A 6,101-nucleotide genomic window follows, 5' to 3' on the forward strand; every position below is an offset into this window, starting at 1 on the left:
TGGTCAAAGGTAGTCGGTGTTTTAATACATAGTTTTTATCTGAAAGAGCCATGGGTATTCAGAACATGTGCATGACAATTAGGAGAGAAATAGAATGTCCTCGGTTTACAAAGTAAGGGTGAAGACCCGGAGTCTCTGTGTTTGTACTTCATAGCATGGCAATCACCCTTTCGCTAGCGCGTATTTTGTTATTTCTTTACAGAACGATGCTACTGATGTTGCAAGTATCTGCACTTTCCACTTCTGCATTTTAGTCTTGTAGATGTTTTTATAACCAGATTATTAATTATCCCACCTCTATGTACAAATCTAAGTTTTGGTAAAAAACATTTGTACGGTGCTCCTTTAAATTTTACTTATCTATTAATCTAATTTACTTTACTATAATTGCTCTCCTCATATTGTTATTTTGTAGATTACCAAGATAAATCGAGGATGCATGACTCAGATTTTGATTGCTAGGCTAAGAAGATTTTCAGTCCGAGGCAAATAATTCGGCTACAAGTCAATTAGAATGTAATTTTTAGTATCAATGTTACAAACATTATAGTTGATGGCAAGGTCAAGAATTGGCCTACTACTAGATAGTTTCACCTCTTGTAATCTTTGGACCATGTTCTTTGTAATGCCACATATTTGATTTAATACATGAGACTGGATTGTTTATTATATTGCGGCTCCTATGCACTATTGGTGTTGAACTAATAATTTTGGATGCAATATATGAAGGTCATTAGTTGTCCATGCTATCTAACGAAGCTTCTAGAATCCTGTTGTGTAGGGTCACCACCAACGCATATGTAGTGTTGTTGGGCCCTAGCCTTATATGTTGCTACCTAGCAACGCTTCTACATGTCGTTTACCAACGCACCTATATACGTTGTTGTAGATCCTTCCAACACCACCAACGGCAACGCATACTAATTCGTTGGTGTAGACCTTAGCAACACATATATGGTCATACGACAACGCAATGATGCGTTGTTAAAGGGGGGTTCCTGTTGTAGTGGACTTCCACAGACAAAGATTGTACTGGCCCCAAAACCAATCCAAAGTTGGGTGGTCCGGCGCAACCTCGTCAGGCAGCGCATAGGGGTCCTCGTCGCTACTAATCGAGTGAGCGTCCTCGGGGGGCGGCGACTCCACGTCGGCGCGTGGGTAAACCGGCGGCGCCATGGCAGAGATTTGAGAGAGAGAGGGCGAGCGAGGGAAGGATGTAGATGAGAATGCAGGCGGGAGGATGTGAGCAAGGTAGTATTTATTGGTGACCGGAATCTAGATCGACGGGGACAGTACACACGCCAGTCGTCGGAATTTACGAGTACTGTAGTTTGAATTACACACAATTCCCGCAGCAAATCTGTGTGTGAACATAATAGCTGATGATTTCCCATACAGAACCGTGTCTAATTAATGATCCCCGCCAATCACCTACCAAACCTCGAGCCATGAGATAGAGTGCCAATCGTGTGGGGGCCGGTTGTCTTGCCAGATCTTTACATTTTCTTTTTTGAACACCAGATATTTACATCGTCTGATGATTTTTTAACTCGCACACAAGTACACAAAAATATGATTATTCAAACCATTTTGGTTAGGCGTTGCATGTAGATGTAGTTCGAATTTGAATTATGGTCATTAAATGGTTAGAAAATCACTTAAATGTCTTTAGAAGGTCAAATGACCCCTGAAAAATTCCAAATTTTCACATGACAGTTGTATTAGTTCACGTTAAACGTAGGAAAAAATTAAAGGCCGTAAGAGGAAACTATCTCCCGTTCGTCATCAAACATGCATTGTTCCCTCTCGGAACCAAGAACCTTCTAGCGAGTTGCTCCGGTTTGTGAAGGGCGTGTGTCCAAACGTTCGTCAAACATGCCAATTTCTTTACCACATCATCTTGGTGGCATGACATTAAATCGAGCAAGGTTTCATGTTTTTCTGATCATTTTTTATTTTCTTGGAATTAAAATGCCATGGCATGCACTCCATGCATGTGCCCATGCCTTGACACCAATATGTTTGAAAATTCCTTCAAAGTTACTGCACATGGAATTAACTCGCACACAAGTACACAAGAATATGATTTTTCAAACCGTTTTGGTTAGGCGTTGCATGTAGATGTAGTTCAAATTTGAATTATGGTCATTAAATGGTTACAAAATCACTTAAATGTATTTAGAAGGTCAAATGACCCCTGAAATTTACCAAATTTTCACATGACAGTTGTATTAGTGCACGTTAAACGAAGGAAAAAAATTTGAAGGCCATAAGAGGAAGCTATCTCCCGTTCGTCATCAAACATGCATTGTTCCCTCTAGGAACCACGAACGTTCTAGCGAGTTGCTCCGGTTTGTGAGTGGCGTGTGTCGAAACATTCGCGAAACATCCCAATTTCTTTACCACATCATCTTGGTGGCATGACATTACATCAACCAAGGTTTCATGTGTTTCTGATCATTTGTTTATTTGTTTGAATTAAAATGCCATGTCACTCCATGCATACGTATGCATGTGTCCATGTCGTGTGACCAATATGTTTGAAAATTCCTTCTAATTTACTGCACATGGAATTAACTCGCACACAAGTACACAGATATGATTTTTCAAACCGTTTTGATCAGGCGTTGCATGTAGATGTAGTTCAAATTTGAATTACGGTCATTAAATGGTTAGAAAAAAACTTAATTGTCTTTGAAAGGTCAAATGACCCCTAGAATTTTCCAAAATTTCACATTACAGTTGTAGTAGTGCACGTTAGACGTTGAAAAAATTTCAAGGCCGTAAGAGGAAGCTATCTCCCGTTTGTCATCAAACATGCATTGTTCCCTCTCGGAACCACGAACCTTCTAGCGAGTTGCTCTGGTTTGTGAGGGGTGTGTGTCCAAACTCTCGTCAAACATGCCAACTTCTTTACCACATCATCTTGGTGGGATGACATTAAATCAAGCAAGGTTTCATGTTTTTCTGATCATTTTTTAATTTTTGGAATTAAATGCCATGGCATGCACTCCATGCATGTGCCCATGCCCTGACACGAATATATTTGAAAATTCCTTTGAATTTACTACAAAGGAATTAACTCGCACAGAAGTAAACAAAAATACGATTTTTCAAACCGTTATGGTTAGGCGTTGCATGTACATGTAGTTCATATTTGAATTACGGTCATTAAATGGTTAGAAAATCACTTAAATGTCTTTAGAAGGTCAAATGACCCCTGAAATTTTCCAAATTTTCACATGACAGTTGTATTAGTGCACGTTAAACGTAGGAAAAAAATTTGAAGGCCGAAAGAGGAAGCTATCTCCCGTTCGTCATCAAACATGCATTGTTCCCTCTCGGAACCACGAACCTTCTAGCGAGTTGCTACGGTTTGTGAGGGGTGCGTGTCCAAACGTTCGTCAAACATGCCAATTTCTTTACCACATCATCTTGGGGGCATGACATTACATCAACCAAGGTTTCATGTGGTACTAAACATTTTTCTATTTTTTGAATTAAAATGCCATGTCACTCCATGCATACGTATGCATGTGCCCATGCCTTGACACCAATATGTTTGAAAATTCCTTCGACTTTACTGCACATGGAATTAACTCGCACACAAGTACACAAAAATATGATTTTTCAAACCGTTTTGGTTAGGCGTTTCATGTAGATGTAGTTCAAATTTGAATTATGGTCATTAAATGGTTAGAAAATCACTTAAATGTCTTTAGAAGGTCAAATGACCCCTGTAATTTACCAAATTTTCACATGACAGTTGTATTAGTGCATGTTAAACGTAGGAAAAAATTTGAAGGCCGTAAGAGGAAGCTATCTCCCGTTCGTCATCAAACATGCATTGTTCCCTCTCAGAACAACGAACCTTCTAGAGAGTTGCTCCGGTTTGTGAGGGGTGCGTGTCCAAGCATTCGTCAAACATGCCAATTTCCTTACCACATCATCTTGGTGGCATGACATTACATCAACCATGGTTTCATGTGGTACTGATCATTTTTCTATTTTTTGAATTAAAATGACATGTCACTCCATGCATACGTATGCATGTGTCCATGTCGTGAGACCAATATGTTTGTAAAATCCTTCTAATTTACTGCACATGGAATTAACTCGCACACAAGTACACAGATATGATTTTTCAAACCGTTTTGATTAGGCGTTGCATGTAGATGTAGTTCAAATTTGAATTACGGTCATTAAATGGTTAGAAAAAAAACTTAATTGTCTTTGAAAGGTCAAATGACCCCTAGAATTTTCCAAAATTTCACATTACAGTTGTAGTAGTGCATGTTAGACGTAGAAAAAATTTGAAGGCCGTAAGAGGATGCTATCTCCCGTTCGTCATCAAACATGCATTGTTCCCTCTCGGAACCACGAACCTTCTAGCGAGTTGCTCCGGTTTGTGAGGGATGCGTGTCCAAATGTTCGTCAAACATGCCAATTTCTTTACCACATCATCTTGGTGGCATGACATTACATCAACCAAGGTTTCATGTGTTTCTTATCATTTTTATATTTTTTGAATTAAAATGCCATGTCACTCCATGCCTACGTATGCATGTGTCCATGTCGTGAGACAAATATGTTTGAAAATTCCTTCTAATTTACTGCACATGGAATTAACTCGTACACAAGTACGCAGATATGATTTTTCAAAATGTTTTGGTTAGGCGTTGCATGTTGATGTAGTTCAAATTTGAATTACGGTCATTAAATGGTTAGAAAATCACCTAAATGTCTTTAAAATTTCAGATGACCCCTAGAATTTTCCAAAATTTCACATTACAGTTGTAGTAGTGCACGTTAGACATAGAAAATTTTTGAAGGCCGTAAGAGGAAGCTATCTCCCATTCGTCATCAAACATGCATTGTACGTACCCTCTCGGAACTACGAACCTTCTAGCAAGTTGCTCCGGTTTGCGAGGGGTGTGTGTCCAAACTTTCGTCAAACATGCCAATTTCTTTACCACATCATCTCGGTGGCATGACATTACATCAACCAAGGTTTCATGTGTTTCTGATTTTTTTTTGGAATTAAAATGCCATGCCACTCCATGCATTTGTGTCCATGTCGTGATACAAATATGTTTGAAAATTCCTTCTAGTTTACTGCACATGGAATTAACTCGCACACAAGTGCACAAATATGAATTTTCAAACCGTTTTGGTTACGCGTTGCATGTAGATGTAGTTTAAATTTGAATTACGGTCATTAAATGGCTACATAATCAATTAAATGTCTTTAAAAGGTCAAATGACCTGTAGAATTTTCAAAAATTTCACATTACAGTTGTAGTAGTGCACATTAGACGTAGAAAAAAAATTGAAGGCCGTAAGAGGAAGCTATCTCCCGTTCGTCATCAAACATGCATTGTTCCCTCTCAGAACCACGAGCGTTCTAGTGAGTTGCTCCAGTTTGTGAGGGGTGTGTGTCCAAACTTTGGTCAAACATGCCACTTTTTTACCACATCATCTTGGTGGCATGACATTACATCAACCAAGGTTTCATGTGTGTCTGATTTTTTTAATTTCTTGGAATTAAAATGCCATGTCACTCCATGCTTAATTGTGTCATAGCCGTTAGACCAATATGTTTGAAAATTCCTTCCAATTTACTGCACATGGAATTAAATCACACACAAGTACATGAAATATGAGTTTTGAAACCGTTATGGTTAGCTGTTGCATGTACATGTAGTTCAAATTTCAATTACGGTCATTAAATGGCTAGAAAATCACTTAAATGTCTTAGAAGGTCAAATGACCCCTGAAATTTTCAAAAATTTGACATGACAGTTGTATTAGTACTACAAAATTTCTCGTTCATTTAAAACACCATCCGTTGGCACTTTATTCCAAATTCTTCTTTCACAGCTAATAAAAAAAATCAACAACATCACACACAGTTGTTTTCTAGGAACCGTTTGTGATGAAAATATCTGGGTCTATTTAAGTCTCCCTCCTTAAGCTTCGCTGGCTCGTCTGCTCTAGTGCCAGCAACCCCCGAATCCATGAATCCCGATCCCCATTCTCGCACCCCCTTCTTGCAAAGATGACGCTGTGGAAACGCTTCGTGAAGGCTCGTACGATGGCCG

The sequence above is a fragment of the Triticum aestivum genome, chromosome 3D, assembly GCF_018294505.1.
Source record: "Triticum aestivum cultivar Chinese Spring chromosome 3D, IWGSC CS RefSeq v2.1, whole genome shotgun sequence".
NCBI lineage: Eukaryota > Viridiplantae > Streptophyta > Magnoliopsida > Poales > Poaceae > Triticum > Triticum aestivum.